The sequence below is a fragment of the Lepisosteus platostomus genome, unplaced genomic scaffold, assembly GCF_059453375.1.
Source record: "Lepisosteus platostomus isolate fLepPlt1 unplaced genomic scaffold, fLepPlt1.hap1 Scaffold_30_H1, whole genome shotgun sequence".
NCBI classification, from domain to species: Eukaryota; Metazoa; Chordata; class Actinopteri; order Semionotiformes; family Lepisosteidae; genus Lepisosteus; species Lepisosteus platostomus.
The window spans coordinates 1,739,661-1,758,504 of NW_028291658.1; the positions used below are offsets into that span (position 1 = coordinate 1,739,661).

Genomic DNA, 18,844 nt, shown 5'->3' on the forward strand with positions numbered 1-18,844 from the left:
TCAACCTAGACTTCTGTAACAGATCTGTTCAGGTCATCGCTGTTCCTCTGACCTTGTGAGTCTTTGGAATTTTAAAAGTGTATTTTGCTTGCCTTTCATGTGGTCTGTGTACAAGTCACTGTGGCGTATGCGGTCCTACACAGCCTTGCCTTAGACGTGACGAGCCTCCGCTATGTTGCAATGGAGAAAGGTTCAGTACGGAGCTGCCGAGAAAATTCAGCTGGAAAGCTCGTTGCAGAAAAGCATCGTTATCTGTGTCTATCTGCAGAGCGTCCTTCGTGGGTGCTGAAGATTCGATTTCACAGGCTGCAGGTCCAGGCGATTTAGAGTGTTAAAGGTCCCAGCGAAAACGAAACGGCGCTGGTCCTTTTACACGCACGCAACCAAATGCAAAGGACGCCGTAGTCGGCAGGATTTGAACCTGCGCGGGGAGACCCCAACGGATTTCAAGTCCGTCACCTTAACCACTCGGCCACGACTACAGCGAGCGCCGCGGCCGCTGCCTTCTTGCTACAATCGAACAGGGAGTGCGAGGCGGCGGCGGCGGCGGAGGCAACTTTTTTCAAGTTCGCTCTCCGTTTAAGAAACCTTTTACGCTATACGTGCAAGCACACACACACACCTCAGAGGACTTAAGGGTGGCTTCAAGTTGGAATGATAAAGTCTCCCCGTTCGGACATGAAAACAGAACGTTCTTAGACAGAAAGCAATCAACAACAGAGACATGTGGACGACGATTTCAGTCACTGCACTTTGAATAGCATTTTTACTCCAGTTACAGGAGATGCACCAATGGCCCTTGACCTACGCTCTTACCAATGCCTTGAACATTCAAACAAAACAGCCCTCAAGTCCTGCGGTTTAATATAACGCTGTTACGTATCGAGGCAGTATTTGACTCCGTCCTACCGTTGAGACACGGGGCGTACAGATGCAGCTATTCAAAACAAGCGGGCGATACCACATTATTTTGCGGTGCGCTTTACGCAGTCTACCACGAGTTACCGTAAATTCTCCTATAAAACCGCAAAAAAAATAATAGTATCCGGAATTACTGCAAGGTGGAGCTAATAAAGCTCAACCTCTCATGTTTGAGCTGTCGCCATCAAAGTCTTTAACGAAGATATTACTAATAGTATTAATAATGAATGACCTTGGACAAGCTGTAAACTCAAAGTAGTGCCCTGGTCCACATTCTTTTTTTCATTGACCGTCTTTGTAAAAGTAACACCACAGCATTTCGCAATCACGCATTTGTTTCCAATCATGCAAAGTACAGTAATTTTTGAGAATCTCCGATTCACCATGCCTTTCACATGCTCATTAAAGAGATTGATTTAGGAACATAAACATATTACTGTATGCAAACTGTACTGTATACAGTATGTATATGTACATGTATATTTAATGTCTTTACTGTGCCCGTTTAAGCATTGAATATTTATATGGAATTTTACCACTGAAGGGAAATCTTAGTACCTGAGCATAAAAAGAATAGGAGCATACTGTAACACGTGTGAAGGCCATAAACAATATTAATTTTGGAACTTAAACATACAGTATATGGCTGGTCTCGGTACTTTAAAGAAAACATACACACCAGTATTCCATTTCTCCCTAAACATTTTAAGCATCGAAGTCTTTAACTAACGTGATACTGGAGTCAACAAGCTCCGGTACAAGAATTTGATTAAAAGGGACTATAATATGGAATCGCGTATTTAAAGAAATTAATAACGATATAATTATACTCATGTACCGCAACACAAGAATTGTTACATAATGTTTTGTAGGGCTTTTTCGACACTCTTTGTGTGACCTTGCTGGTGGTGCTGTGGGTTAGCTTCCTGACTCCCAAATCACATGTTGTGTGTTTGAATCCTGCTGGAGCCGTTACTTTTTTTTTAATAAACATTTTTTTTAAAAAAATACAATGTTTCCCTGGCTCAGAGATTAAATAAAACTTCACTCGCACCAAACAAATTTATATTTCTAATTATCACAACATGATCAAATTTAAGTCATTTTAATAACAATGAATAGTCACCTAGGCATTACAATATAAACATTTATATTGATTTAAAACCCATAAATAAAGCTGATACTGTTTAGACTTTTAATTATTTAAAACTGTATTACAGCAACACAATGCACAATGCAACGTAATAATAATAATAATAATCATAATAATAATTGCTTACATTTATATAGCACTTTTCTGGACACTCCACTCAAAGTGCTTTACAGGCAATGGGGACTCCCCACCAATGTGCAGCATCCACACATAAATCGCTATCTTTGTCTTCCGTGTAATAATGTTCACCTCTCTGTCCAGCAATTTAACAATAGTAATAATAATGAACTTTATTGTATATGGCGCCTTAAAAGCTGGCTCCTCAAAGCGCTTTACAGGATAAAAACAATAACAACAATACTGTTAGGCTGGGCAAACGATTTTTTTAAAAGAAATACAAAATGAGATATAATGATGTGTTCCGGCTTAGACATTAATGAAGAGCATAACACGTGGGTGGCCAGCGGGAGTGCTGGCTGTGACGGATTAAACCGGTTTCACAGGTATTTTCACAGTAGAAGGGGACCAGATTTCCAGCGAAAGACACCTTCCCCCCTACAAAACCAAGGAAGTACAGTACTTACTAGTTAAGAAAGCTAGGCTCCTCAACAAAATCGCTTTAACATGCTAATGCGTTGGTGTAACAGTCCGGGCGTGGCAAGCTTCTAATGTCAACCCGACTATGGCGAAAGGAACCCTTCTTTTATTGGAAGACAATGAACATATTCTAGTCCTAAATGAATTAATAGCAAACATGGTTTACATAAAAGACATTTTTCCAAGAAAGTTTAGCCATTGTCACTAATGAAACCACTAAATAAAGACATAAATAAAGAAATCCCCTGGTGCAACATTCACAGGTTAGACAGGAGGTTCAGCTGGACGCTGAGACTACTGCGCTGTGGACACACCTGATCCCAGATGCCGATTCCCTCTGCTGTGACCCAGGGAACCTGCAGTCAGGTAACATTATTTCTCACAACTACCAGGTGAGATTGAGATTGAGTGAGTGAGATTGACCTGATTGTTCCTGCCTCAACGGCAGGGTTGCCAATACACCCAGTCCCCCAGAAGGGACAGGGAATGAAAGCCGAGCCGGTTTTATTACAGCCACCAGCTCAGTTTGTCAGTCTGAGTCTGACCAACAGTGGTTCAGCACCAACCACTGGAGCTGGATGGGCAAGCCACCCGACTGTGAGTGCAGAACATGGAAAAGGGGGGTGTCAGAATCCCCGCCTGCACTGACATGGGCCTGGTGGGTGATGGTGAGTTCAAAGACAGTGAACTAGCTATCCCAGTGCTGGGGCAGCTCCCTGAACCCCTAGAGAGGGAAGGGGGGAGCGAGCAGGTGTCTTACACCCACGCCCAGCGAACGATTGTAAACATGCCGATAGAGGGATTCCTCAATCAGGAAGTGTGCAGGGTGGACCTGAACAGTGAGAATGGAGTAACAATCCCAGATCACTCAGGTGCTCCAGATGACCACTAAGCCAAGGGTCAGGCATGCTCCACCGCTGCACCACCCCCTGCAGGGTTCCTAGAGCACAGGCATGAACAAATCGAAAAAGCAGATGTCCTGGAAATGGAGGAGCAGCATCAGCAGCTGCGTCAGATCTCCTCAGATTTCCAGGATGTTGGTGCCCAAGATGCCACATGGCATACTGAGAAAGAGACCATGTACATGCTGCGCCAACTTAGAAAGGCAACAGTCACTCAGAAGGAGATGACTGGGATCAGCCACCTGAAAAGACTTTTGGGAGGACTGATTGCTGCCGCCACTGTTGTGTGTTTGCTATTTCTGATAGGTTTGCATGCTACTGGCCCCAAGGAGGCCATAGTACAGCATGGTAACTTGACACTGTACGGTCTGGAACCAGACAACATAAGACCAAACTTGAGGTCGTGGATGCCTTCAGGTGCCACACTATTGAATTGGAGAGAAATCCAAGAAACAGTAAGCCCTCAGGAGGTACAGGTAGTTAGTTTGCTTTAATGGAACAAACCTCCAAACCACCCTGGCAGGTGCCCAACACAGGTCTCATGGTTCATCAGGGGGGCTGGGAACAGGAACCGGTGTTATTGTAACACTGCTGATGGGAAGCTGGATCATGACTGACAATGTACTCTGAATGCTGTACTCTTACATCAAGAAGTACTCCGGGTAGCACAAATGAGTCAAAGGTAGCATGTCAAAAGAAAGGAAGTTACTTCTTCCCCAAATATCTGCCTACAGAGGTATCAGATACTGACAGTGAACTTCCTGATTTGTAATGCCTAGACTGAGATGATGTCTCCTACCGTGTTTATACATACTCCAGATGTTATTAATCCTGTTTGTTCCCAATGCTGGTTCCGGTATGAATTCTCGAGGAGAAATGTGGACATTTAAGGTTAATGTTCTAATGACAGGGGACATCACTTAACTCTGTTTTGTTTTGAAGGCAACAACGCCTCAGGACCTCGTGGCCTTCAAAAAGGGGGGATTTGTAGAGGCAATGCTTGTTAATAAGACAGAAATAAGTGTTGCTGTGCTTTCCCAAATGAGGCCCCATCTCTCTCTTCATCTCTGTGGTGCAGCCACAGAGAAACTATTCATGCAGGCTGATTTAAAGATGTTTTCTTTTGATAAGGGACAGCTCCCAAATGGGGATGCACTTAGCTAAGCCTGGCTATCATGATCAATGGACATCCATTGGCGCCTATCTGTCTAGGGAGTGCCAGATGGACATCTGGATTGCATTCCTAGGTGTCAGGAGTAAGTGACTCATATCTCACCTTGATCAACCAGTCAGGGACTGGTAGGGCAATGTAACCCATGTGGGACTCTGATGCCCATTAAACTTTCAGCCAATGACAAGCCGAAGTTCCTCCAGGTAAAAACAGGCAACAGAGAGCCTGGAGAAGGAGAACTAGTAGGACTATTCCAGTAGGAGAATTCTAAGGAGAATTCCAGGGGTGCAAGACAATTCCATGGCAGGACGGCCCAGGAGCAGAAGGCTCCCAAGGGCAGGACATTCTCACAGCACGCCTCCTGACCATCCTGAGACTCAGCCCGGACAACCACGGAACGGCCAGTGTGTCCGAGTGCCAGTACTTTCCTCTGTTCTAAGAGTCGAGAGTGGAGGTTGCCATGAGTAACCAGAGGATCCACCCGAGGTTAGCATCAGCAGCAAGCCTCGTGAACAGGTCGGATCTGTGGACAGCTGAATCACTAATCAGAACAAGCGCTTCATCAGGAACGAACCGGTCCTCTTCCTGACCTGCTGGGACCCACAGTCATCTTTTCTCCTGTGCATAAACTTTGCTAGTTAAAGCCAACACTAACTAGCCGGTCAGTGAGCATCAGCAGCGCACTGTCGCAAACCGCACAGCACAACCTGGCACCAAGCCAGACAGCGCGGATTGGACAGCAACAAGCCTGCAACTGCTTCTTTGAGTCTGCAGGAGATCTGAATCCCCAGAGACTGGATGAGTATTCAACTTCAATGCATTACAGCTCGAGAATTCAATTGTCATCCCAACCAGTTGATACCAATTTAATTCCTAAGAGTTATGTACTTGTTTTGAGTATCCAATGTAGAAGTTATAACCAAGTTCATTTACGAAACGGTCTAAATGAATGATATACTGAACATATGTCCTCTTGATATATGTAACTCTTTGTAACTGACTGAATATATACCTTTTGTATTCTGATAACCCTCTTGATAAGATCTGTTAGGTTTACATGCATATTCTATTTATTAATAAATGTATCCTCGTGTATTAGTACCTATGTGTGTGCGTTGTTTGAGTTATATCGCATGGTTGGATTCTAAGGCCATCCAAAGAATCATTTTATGATTTACTGCTACAATTAATAATTGTCCCAGTTAATGCCCAAACCCTACAGAACTGGTGCCTTCAGAGAGCACGCTACAATCTATACAAGTACGATTCTAGAAATGCTCACCAGATTACGTTTTAAGAAGGAACTGCGCCTCAGGTTCCGCCGAGATCTTAACTCGGATGGCAGGATTCAGAGTCCGGAGTGCGGACTGATGGCGCACGGAGGGTCCATATACTGTGGATCCCTCAGTGATCTTCCGCGTGTTTAAACCGCCAGCGTGTGACTCCCCTGTCCCCGTGACCTCATTGCTCTGCTCTCTCCTCTGTGCAGCCGAACCCGATTCACGGTAAAGTGAAAACAAATATGCCATCAACGTGAGATTTACTCTGGAGCGAGGATAGATGTTACCTTTTTATCATTGATCAGGATGTATGTGATGTGGCGACTAGGTTCAATTTTGTATCCTCTTTAAAAGATTAAGGACTGGGGTGAGCGTGATTTACCACCCTTTCAGCTAAGAACCCGACGTGCGCACCGTTGAAGCTGCATAGACTTGGTCGTTTAACTCTTCTCCATTAGCAGGGTTAAGGTTAAAGAAAAAAAACATTGCTGACTTCTTTTTTTTTGCCAGCCGCTAGCGCTGATTAGCAAGGTTTGTATTTCATGTTTTGCAAGTTGCATCCATTTTAAGAAAAACAAGTCGCGTTAAAGACAGGAAATGAATACTTGCATTTAATTAAGTCTAGCCGTAGGCGGTTGTCCATAATGACCAGTTCTGTTCGAGAAGACAGAACAAAAAAAGGCACCGCTGGGATTTGGACCAAGGATCTCCTGTTTACTAGACAGGCGCTTTAACCAACTAAGCCACGGCGCCCCGGGAGTGTTGTCCTTTTGCAGCCACTTGGACACACCACTCAGACACATCTGCATTCGGTGTGTGCTCCGCCTGCTCGCTGAGCAAGTTGCCACCTTTACATACAATAGCAACATCGACACCAAGAGAAAGGATGACAAATGGCTTTTATCTGGAACTTTTCATGTCCAAGGAGCTCAATGTGCTTTCTGTGTACAACAGGGCCACTGAACTCCACACTGGCCACTGAACCACAGCAGTGGCTTGCTGGCTTGACATCTCCCAAGGAAAATGTTGAAATCGCATGTGGAACAGGAAAATGACCCTCGAGTACGAGGGAGAAAAAAGAAAAAGATCATCTGGAGCGAGCCAACCCATGTCCGGACAGCCCAGTTTCGCCGACGAGGTGGCCTAGTGGTTAAGGCGATGAACTGCTAATCCATTGTGCTCTGCACGTGTGGGTTTGAATCCCATCCTCGTCGCTCTCCATATCTAACTCGTGTGCCTGTTCAACGTTGGCCCTCCTGTCGTTTGCTCCGGTACTAGAGCCTTACATTTCCTAGCGGTGACTAAACATGGTATGGTAGGCTAACGTCGGTATCGAGCAGTAACAGTATTTACGTGCTGCTGCTGCCAAGTGGCCCTGGGTTGAGACCACGTTTTCACTTACTTGCAGCACGAATGGAGAAAGAGATTTTTGACAGTCTCTCGAGAGACTGCGCTAGGTGTTTAGGGATAGACTTTGTCAGTTCCCCCTGGGATGATGGCCTCTCAAATAGTTTGTGATTCCTCTAGACCTTTATACAGAAGAAGCCTGCTTCGTGGCTTAAATCCAAGCTAAGGAAACGAGTTAGAGGTCTGATGCAGAACTGCGAATTCAATGAAGGGGAACACTACAGTACATTGCACTGTATGTGTGAGGAAAGCTGCCCCCTTCAGTCCCTTGTCGACCGAACAGAGGACTGTAAAGGATACCGCCAAGAAACTTAAGGATGCTGGTTGGAATCCAGCTCCAAAGAAGCCCCTTTGGGTGTTATGTCATCAAAAAGTAAGAACAGCGAATCTCCCTTTGATCAAAAGCGCAACAGAACTGTTTTCCGTGGAGCAGGTTTCAGACCCGTAGACCTGTTTTATTTGTAGGGCAGGGCGCATTCCTAAACGCGAATCTCCTGTTTTAGAAATGCTTTGGGCGGCGTGAAGTGAAAATAAGAAATGGGCTCCAGATGCGCATGGAAGCAATCAAGTGTTTGATCTGAGCTGTTTCAAAGACTGCTCAAGAGCTTTCCTTTCACAGAGGCGCAACAATTAATGATGGGGGTGCACCCTTCAATGCGCCTTACGACTCTAGGGAGCGATTGAGACGATTCGTAGCTTGTGCTCATTTCCCTCTATTCCCCGTGTTGCAGTGGTAGGATGATGTAAATTACTGCTTCGACACGAAATGGCATTATAATCAAGTGCAGGAGCTGAGGGCTTTTGTTTTGTTTCGTTTTCCATGGCGTTCGTAAGCGCGCAAAACAAAGGCAATTCCTGCGTCTAACAGGAATGTAAATGCATTTGAAAGTGCAGTATGGTGCAGCTTGTAAAATCCTTGACCACATTTGTGGTTTGTTGATGTTTTTTCTGTCTGCCAAAGTTGCATTTTGACATCCGGACGGGGAGACTTTATCATTTCAACGTGAAGCCAGCCTTAAACCCTCTGAGGCGTGTCTGTCTGCCGGCACGTATCTTGTGAAAGGTATTTTTTTTTTAACGGAGAGCAACTTTGAAAACGTATCCGCAGCCACCTCGCACTCCGTGTTAGATTATAGGAGGAATGCGGCGGGAGTGAGCTCGCTTTTGTCGTGGCCGAGTGGTTAAGGCGATGGACTTGAAATCTGCTGGGGACTCCCCGCGCAGGTTCGAAACCTGCCTACTCTGGCGTCTGCCGCACGTCACCTTGTCCCTGTGCCTGTACTATAAAAACGCTAAATCGCTTGGACCCGCTGCCATGGAAAGCAATCCTTCAGATAACCACACATCTTGGGTTAGGACCTCTGGTGCTCTACGTATGCCTTTGAAAACCTAATGAATAAAGCTGAAAGAACCGACACGATATGTGGGTGCTCGTAAAGAACTGTTAACAGCAAGGGTTTCAGTGGGTTAACTGAGGAGAAGGCGTGATCGCTAATTGTTGACTTTGTATTTGGTGTTAGAAACACTCTTACTGTGCATGACGTGCAACAAATGTAGCCACAGAAATTGCATCACGCTATCATGTATGCTATTGCAGACACCAACGTTGCCTAGATAGAAAACCGAAATAGCCGTGGGTTTGCTTGCTGGTCTGAAGGATCTCTCTTCGAATCTCAATCATTTGTCAATGGAAGTAAAAGGCGCTGCAATATGATACGTTCTGAATCAAACCTGCAGCTGTTGTTCGACCTGCAGCTGTTGTTTATTTCTTGACTAATTACAACTGAGTGTCGCATGAGCAGTTACGTAAACTTGTCTGGTATATTTGAACACAAATGCCGTTCTTCAATTAAAACTAACAGTACATTGTCAGGGACATTCAGTTCTATACAAACAAGAGACAGACAAGAGAATATTTCTACCTTTCATGTGGACTACGTGTTGACTTACTGATCTGAATAATTGAAAAGTTCGGGTCATAGCCGATGCAGTGCGTGCTAATTAGAACAGCAAAGCTGAGCTCTCAGCACCGTACTGAGCCCAGGTGTTTTTCTAAAGCTGTCAGGTGCAGTTCATTTACATGAAGGAAATCTCTTACTGAGTACGATTACAATGCAGTAAGTAGCACAGACTACTTAGGGGAGTAGCCCGATGCGTTTAAAAACGACCTGAGCCAGACAGCAGTCGAACCTGCAATCTCCTGAACCGTAGTCAAACGCTTTATCCATTGCGCCACTGGCCCTCGTGTGACACTGCAGGACTGTAACCCAGTGAGATCAGCACTGCAACTAGTAAAATACCCCCGGTCCATTCTTTTCCAAAAGTGAGAAACACCTGTTTACTACATTTTGTCTGTTTTAAAACCATATCTTTTTAAACCAAACCAAGAGTTTGTCTTTTGCACTGATATTCTGATTCATTTCGATTTCAAAGAAAAAAAAACATTATCTTCCAAAGCATCATAAAATTGTCCCTTCTTCCAGACTCTACTTCTCTCTTGTAGTAGTACAGCAGACCTTTCCAGGTGAGCAGATCACAGAGTCCGTAATGAGCTTCCTCCATCAAGCAAAGTACCTGAACATGACTCTGTCTTCATAAAAGCGCCCCTGTAATAAAGAAATTAAATCCGAAATCAAGAGGGCAGTTGCCTACTGAAGTTCAAGAAGTCATCAATTTTAAACTAGCAACACATTAAAGGCTGCATCTATACAAGTACGATTCTAGAAATGCTCACCAGATTACGTTTTAAGAAGGAACTGTGCCTCAGGTTCCGCCGAGATCTTAACTCGGATGGCAGGATTCAGAGCCCGGACTGTGGACTGATGGCGCACGGAGGGTCCACATACTGTGGATCCCGCAGTGATCTTCCGTGTGTTCAAACCGCCAGCGTGTGACTCCCCTGTCCCCGTGACCTCATTACTCTGCTCTCGCCTCTGTGCAGCCGAGCCCGACTCATGGTAAAGTGGAAAAAAATATGCCCTCAACGTGAGATTTACTCTGGAGCGAGGATAGATGTTACCTTTTTATCGTTGAACAGGATGTATGTGATGTGGCAACTAGGTTCAATTTTGATTCCTGCGGCGATTCCTGTGTCTACCACTAATGTAAGAGCTATTTCAAGTGTGGCGTGGTGCGGCTTTTCAAATGCTCAACAGGATGACTTTGCATGCACGCGTGCTTTCATGCAGTCGTTTGTGCAACCATGTCTGCTTACGTGCAAACGGGCGTGGTTTCATGTATGCAAAAAACTTTCCTGGGCTCTTCTGAAGCACATAAAATTATTTGGAGATATACATTTGTCTTGTTTTCCTCTTAGGCTCTAGAATTGATAACTTTTTTTTCATTTTTGGCCTTTTTCTTCGTTTTCCAGAAAGTGGTTGCAAGCTTGATATCATGCGAAGAAACTTCAGGATTCGGGGATCAGTCAATGGATTTTGTTCAGAGTTGGATTGTTGCTCTCTGTGGACCAAGAGATGTTGTTCTATAATGTTTTTTTTTTCAAATTTAAAAATATCATTTTTTCATGGAGCTTTGAAGGGGATGGATTCACCCTCCTTTAGCCAGGACAGAGCTCCAGGAGCCTGGGTAGGATTCTAGCTTTCTCCCCTTGCAGGCACCTGGCACAGAAGACATCATTTTTTTCCTTAAAATATTTTTTTTTTGTGTTCCTTGTTGTTCCAAACTTAATTTTAATCACTTTTAATTAGAGATTTTATTAAAAATAGTGCAAAAAATGACTAATTTCACAAAAAATAATGTAATATAAAATGGTTGTTTTTAACTTATTGTAGTGTTTTAGAAACTACTATGTCTTCAAAAATGGTTGTTTTTCACTCCTAGGAATGAAAGCTGTTGTTATATGATGTTTATTTTCAAATTTTGAAAAAATCAAAGGATTCTAGCTTTCTCCCCTTGCAGGCATCGGACACAGAGAACCTCATGGTTTTCCTAAAAATCATTTGTTATGTTCCCTGGTGTTCCAAACTTAGTTTTAATCAATTTTAATTTGTTATTATGTTAAAAACAGGGTAATAAATTTCTAATTGGACTATAAATAATGTCTTATTGTCTGCTATAAAACTGATGTTTTCAACTCTATTGTAGAGATTCTAGAATCAACTAATAGAGAATTGAAATAAAAAAGGGCATGAGAAGACATTACCAACAACGACCACAAGATGGAGATATTGTCTAGAAATTACCAACAACGACCACAAGATAGAGATATTGTCCAAAGAGGCAAGAAGGGCAAAGCTGCGATAAGGTAAAATCATTAAAAGAGATTGCTGTCAGAATGCACATCCGTATCCCAAACAGAATCTCTAGTAAAATATGATAATTTGTGAAACTGGCAAATGAGTGTCTGCTACAATATGATTGCTACATATCTGCATTTGTTGGTTTTTAAGGAGTAAGAGTGCAAGGGGTTTATACCTGCGATCCAGTGTGTTGAAGTATTTCACAACACTACCCCTAGCACATCTGGAAATAAATCCTCAAAATGATTATTGCCCTGGGGATGTACCAAAAAATCAGTGAGCATATATATATATATATCACTGTGTTGAAGCTAGAGACACAGAATAACTGCAAACACATCCTAAATACAGTGTTCCAGCACCTTTGAACTCATCCAGAACGTATCATTTCTTGAAAGGGATTGCTGTCCGAATGCACATCTGAATCCCAAACAGAATCTCTAGTAAAATACGATCATTTGTGAAACAGGCAAATGACTGTCTCAGGGGCCCATTTCTCATTGTCAGACACATGTATGCAATGCTTTCACTGTGCATTGAGCAATAGGGATCAAAAACACAGCAGGTAAGGTTAGAAGTCATGTTCTATGATCATTTCTTTCAGCATTAGGGACTTAATATACTAAACGTATGATGCTAAAATGTTATTTTTACATATATTAATGTAATAAATGATTGCTTATGCTTTATAAACAAATCTAATTATAATAAAAGCTTAAGTTTTGTATTTATCTTGTACCATAGAACATGATTTTCTTTGTATTTCAAGCCCACAAAGTGTCCAAATGATGCACCTTTGACCTCATCCAGAATGTATCATTTCTTGAAAGGGATTGCTGTCCGAATGCACATCTGAATCCCAAACAGAATCTCTAGTCAAATATGATCATTTGTGAAACAGGCAAATGAGTCTCTCAGGTGCCCATTGCTCATTTTCAGACACAATTATGCAATACTTTCACCATGCGTTGAGCAATAGGGATTAAAGATACCAGAGGTAAGGTTTAAAAGTGATTCTGAGGTGCAACACATCAGCGATACAGCTAGGCATCTGAAATGTGGGGTTTGAGAGCCCTTCAGGGAACACCGTACCCTAAAGGTACCAGAAGTCCACTAGTATAAGCATTAAGTCACTGTCACCCCTGTTACAATGTGATTGCTACATATCTTCATTTCTTTGGTTTTTAAGGAGTAAGAGTGCAGGGGGTCTAAATCTGCGATCCAGTGTGTTGAAGTATTTCACAACACTACCTGTAGCCCGTCTGGAAATAAATCCTCATTCTGATTGTTGCCCTGGGCATGTACCAATAAATCACTGAGCATATATATATAGCACTGTGTTGAAGCTAGAGACCTGTATGTAATAATATGAGTCTAAAATGTTATTTTCAGATATATTAATGTAATAAATGATTGCTTATGCTTTATAAACAAATCTAATTAAAATAAAAGCTTAAGTTTTGTATTTATCTTGTACCATAGAACATGATTTTCTTTGTATTTCAAGCCCACAAAGTGTCCAAATGACGCACTACATGATATAAGGAAGATTATCACATGCATATCGGTATTATCTTTCTTACGAAAATGCATTCCTTTCATTACCTTTTACTTTTTAAAATGAACTCAAATTGTGTATAATGTAATAATTTAAATAGAATAGATTCTAATAATATAATGATCCAGTGTGTTGCACTACTTCACTGCTTCACTGCTCTATGCCGTCTGGAAATAAATCCTCAGACTGCTTACTGCCCTGGGCATGTACCAATAAATTACAGGAGCACATCTATATATCACTGCGTTGAAGCAGGGGACACACAATCACTGCAAACACATCCTAAATACAGTGTTCCAGCACCACTGATCTCATCCAGAACGTATCATTTCTTGAAAGGGATTGCTGTCCGAATGCACATCTGAATCCCATACAGAATCTCTAGTAAAATATGATCATTTGTGAAACAGGTAAATGACTGTCTCAGGGGCCCATTCCTCATTCTCAAGACACATGTATGCAGTACGTACACCATGCATTGAACAATAGGGATTAAAGACACCACAGGTAAGGTTAGAAGTCATTCTGACTATATTCTAAAATATTGGACTCATATTCTTATGATGGCAGACATGATGCTGCGTTTTAAGCCGGGGTTAATGGACATTATATGACTGTCAATTCTGTTTTGTTTTGGAGACTCTTGGCTGATTATGTGGTACAGTGCAGCGTGAAGGAAACATTTTCCAAAACTGTGTCAGCTCAAAAGTTGTAAGAGAACCTCTCCAGCTGCTTTAACTCTCTTCATTTTTGTCATTTAATTGTCTGTTGGCACTATGTAGCAGCGTTGCATGACAACCCATCTCACCTGGACCGTACAGGGCTCGAACCCACAACCTTGGCGTCACTAGCACCACGCTCTAACCCACTGAGCTAACCGGCCTCACGACAGTGGTCCTCTCTGTGCTGCAAAAAATCGAACTCAGGGAATTTCTTTTGTCCTCCTTTGAATAGAAAGCTGTGTAATTCAGTGTACGGGCTTTCTCATGCAGTTTCATGGTTCTTGTAACCCAAATCCTACACTGGCCTGAAGTGCCCCCCCATTTCACAGCATTTTTCAGCTGATTTAAAATGTACCTAAAGGAGGAGCATTATTGAAGACCATCAATTACCAAGAGCTTTTGTCAAAGGTTTTGGTGGTCATTTTTAATGACCACAGAGCGCTGTGACCTCGGTTTTACATCTCATCCAAAGGACAGCACCCTTTTACAACACAGCGTCTCCGTCACTATGCTGGGGCATTGGAACCCGCACAGACCTCAGGGTGAGCTCCCCCCCGCCGGCACTGTTACGTCCCAGTGTGTGTTATGTGTGTTTTTCTGTTATGTCCACACTGCTGACCCTTGATTGTTCGCCCTTCCCCATTGGCCAACCATCACACCACTGTTTCAATATGATGTCATCATCAATCAGCCTTCAGCCAATCAGAACACATTTTATTCACTATATAACATGGAGGCTTTCAGAAAGAAAAGGCCTTTCGTTTGACTTCGGTCCCGTTCGGTTTTGGTTTTCGCTTCGCTTCGCTTCGCTTCGCTTCTTGTTATTGCTTCGGCTTCGTTTGTTGGTTTGTTTTGCTTTGTTTTTGTGTATTTTCGTATAGCTTCGGCTTTGTTGTTTTGTTGGTTTTACGTTAGTTTCTTTGTACTTTCGTTTGTTTGTGTGTTCATCCTTGATTTGTCTTTACCTTGCCCAAGTGTTACATGTTCAACTTATGTGTTCTTTTGTACCCTGTCCTGTTGATTACTCTTGTTTTTCCTTATTTGTATTCCTGGTTCACTTGTGTTTTTGTGTGAACTTTTGTATATAAGGTTAGTTTAGGTTGTTGGGTACACTTACACACTTAGTTAATTTTGTATTAGTACACTAGTTTAGTACGGGTGAGTGCCATTTGTCTTGTATGGTTTTGGGTAGTCAGTGCAGGTTAACTAGGGTGTTGAAGACGCAGAAGACCGTGTGTTTCTGGTTTTCTTTTGTTGTCGGATTAGCTTTCCCTCACTGTCCCAGCCAGCTCCATTTTGTTTGTTATTTTCTTTTCTTTGGCACCACTCTAGTTCCTTACCCTTATCACGCTTCCTAGTCCCTCACCAAAACCCATCTGCTTCCAAAAGAATTATCCTAAATGTTACACCCCTTTTCCCCTGGACACTTGGGGTCGTAACATTATTGGGGGTCGTCCGGGATATCAAATTCCCGTCCTAAGGATTTTTTTTTGTGTTGCAGAATTTTGGTGTTGGTACAGGATTTTGATTTGTGGATTGTGTTTTGGCAAGGTACTGTAGTTATGGCTACTTTTGATTTGCGAAAGTTTGTGGAGGAACCTTCCTTTGAGCAGCTGGATAAGTGTAGGAAGGACGAATTGCTCCAAATTGCTGATTACTTCCAGATTCAGGTTTCGACGCAAGCTCTTAAAAGGGACGTCAAGAGAGCTGTGATGGATAGGTTGGTAGAGTTAGAGGTCATTGCATTAACGAGCAGGTACGCCGGTTCTCCTGGGGCTGGTGCTAAACCTGCTATGGTGGTGGAAGAACAGGACGAGGTGCAGGGGGTGGCTGAAGACTTAGTGGAGGCTGAGGTCAAGGCCACCTTGCCTCCCTTTGAACCGTTCTCTCCGGTCTCCACCGGGTCAAAAAGCAATACTCGCCTGAAAGTTCATTTGGCCCGCTTGCACATGGAGGCGCAGGAAAAAGCCCAAGTACGCCAGGCAGAATTTGAATTGCGCCTTGCAATTCGTAAGATGGAGATCGAGGCGGAGAAAGAGGTTAAGCTCCGACAGCTTGAGCTAGAAGCACGAAAGAATGCTCCTGCTGTGCAGCCGACCCACTCCGAGGCCTCTAGCGTGTCTCCTTTGCAAGATCCACTCTCTACCACCTTTGATGTAAGTAAGCACATTGCTTTAGTTCCTCTGTTTAGGGAGACGGAAGTTGATTCGTACTTTGGTGCATTCGAGCGAATTGCCACATCACTTCGTTGGCCTAAGGAGGTTTGGTCACTGCTTTTGCAGTGTAGATTAGTGGGCAAAGCTCAGGAAGTTTGTTCTACACTTTCTTTAGAAGAAAGTTTGAATTACAATACTGTGAAAGCTGCTATCTTACGGGCTTATGAATTAGTTCCTGAGGCTTATAGACAACGCTTCAGAAATCATCGTAAAGTGTCAGACCAGACATTTGTTGAATTTGCTAGAGAGAAGGGCACTCTCTTTGATAAATGGGTTGTAGCCAGTAAAGTGAGTGACTTTAACTCATTGTGTGAGTTAATGCTCTTAGAGGAATTTAAGAACTGTTTGCCTGAACGCATTGTTGTGTATTTGAATGAGCAAAAAGTAACTACTTTATCGCAAGCCGCTGTTTTGGCAGATGAGTTCGTGCTCACTCATAAGAATGTTTTCATGTCTGTGCGTGCGGAGAAGACTTTGTCTACTCTAAGTTCCCAGTCTCAGTCTCCCCCAGTAAAAACTAGTTCCTCACGTTCTAAAGAGGAGCGTGAATGTTTTTATTGTCACAAGAGAGGTCATATAATTGCAGATTGTTTGGCCCTAAAACGTAAGCAGCAGCAACAGCAACAACCTAAGAGTGCTGGGTTTGTTAAGACTGTTTCCCGTTCTGCTATTCCTTTGTCTAGTGAAAACAGTCTCCCTGACCCTAGTTATGAACCATTTATTATGGAAGGATTCGTTTCGCTAACAGGTAAACCAGAAGACCAGAAAACAATTAAAATATTAAGAGATACTGGAGCAGCCCAGTCATTTATTGTTGTGGATGCACTGCCTTTATCTGATAAATCTTTCTGTGGTTCGAGTGTATTAGTTCAAGGCATCGAAATGGGTTTTATGAAAGTGCCTTTACACTGTGTACATCTACAATGTGGTTTAGTAACTGGATTTGTTAGAGTTGGGGTACGTCCTTCGCTACCTGTTAAAGGGGTAACTCTTATTCTTGGAAATGACCTGGCTGGGGGTAGAGTATAGCATATTGTTTGATTGGTTTTGTCTTCATTGTCCAAACATTAGATGTTTGTTTTTATGGGTGGGGGTGTTACGTCCCAGAGAGTGTTCTGTGTGTGTTTTTTCTGTTATGTCCACACTGTTGACCCTTGATTGTTCTCCCTTCCCCATTGGCCAACCATCACACCACTGTTTCAATATGATGTCATCATCAAACAGCCCTCAGCCAATCAGAACACATCTTATTCACTATATAACATGGAGGCTTTCAGAAAGAAGAGGCCTTTCGTTTGAATTCGGTCCCGTTCGGTTTTGGTTTTCGCTTTGCTTCGCTTTGCTTCTTGTTATTGCTTCGGCTTCGTTTGTTGGTTTGTTTTGCTTTGTGTTTGTGTATTTTCGTACAGCTTCGGCTTTGTTGTTTTGTTGGTTTACATTAGTTTCTTTGTACTTTCATTTGTTTGTGTGTTCTTCCTTGTTTTGTCATTCCCTTGCCCCAGTGTTACATGTTCAACTTTTGTGATCTTTTGTACCCTGCTCCTGTTTATTACTCTTGTTTTCCCTTATTTGTATTCCTGGTTCACTTGTGTTTTTGTGTGAACTTTTGTATATAAGGTTAGTTTAGGTTGTTGGGTACACTTTACACACTTAGTTGACTTTGTATTAGTACGCTAGTTTAGTACGGGTGAGTGCCATTTGTCTTGTATGGTTTTGGGTAGTCAGTGCAGGTTAGCTAGGGTGTTGAAGACGCCGAAGACCGTGTGTTTCGGGGTTTCTTTTGTAGTCAGATTAGCTTTCCCTCACTGTCCTAGCCAGCTCCATTTTGTTTATTTTCTTTTCTTTGGCACCACTCTAGTTCCTTACCCTTATCACGCTTCCTAGTCCCTCACCAGAATCCCCCTGCTTCCAAAAGAATTATCCTAAATGATACACCCCTTTACCCCTAGACACTTGGGGTCGTAACAGACCGCTAACTCGTTTCCTTAGCTTGGATTTAAGCCACGAAGCAGGCTTCTACTGTATAAAAGTCTAGAGGAATCACAAACTATTTGAGAGGCCATCATCCCAGGGGGAACTGACAAAGTCTATGCCTAAACACCTAGCGCAGTCTCTCGAAAGACTGTCAAAAATCGATTTCTCCGTTTGCGTTGCAAGTAAGTGAAAACGCAATCTCAACCCAGAGCCACTTGGCAGCAGCGGAACGTAAATACTGTTACTGCTCGATACCGACGTTAGCCTACGCTCGATACCATGTTCAGCCACCGCTAGAAAATGTTCGGCTCTAGTACCGGAGCAAACGACAGGAGGGCCAATGTCGAACGGGCACACGTGTCAGACATGGAGAGCGACTAGGATGGGATTCGAACTCATGCGTGCAGAGCACAGTGGATTAACAGTCCATTGCCATCGCCTCGTCAAGGAAACTGGGCTGTCCGGACATGAGTTGGCGCGCTCCAGATGATCTTTTTCTTTTTTTTCCCTCGTACTCGAGGGTCATTTTCCTGTTCCACATGCGATTTCAACATATTCCTTGGGAGATGTCAAGCCAGCAAGCCACTGCTGTGGTTCAGTGGCCAGTGTGGAGTTCAGTGGCCCTGTTGTACACAGAAAGCACATTGAGCTCCTTGGACATGAAAAGTTCCAGATAAAAGCCAT

The 18,844-nt window shown here is 43.1% G+C and overlaps 1 non-coding gene across 1 annotated transcript; it reads right to left on the reverse strand.

The window, feature by feature from the left end:
• Positions 1-400: 400 nt before the first annotated feature.
• On the reverse strand, positions 401-482 carry trnas-uga (transfer RNA serine (anticodon UGA)). The gene has a single exon. It is a non-coding gene; the product is annotated as a tRNA-Ser (tRNA).
• Between the last annotated feature and the right edge of the window lie 18,362 nt (positions 483-18,844).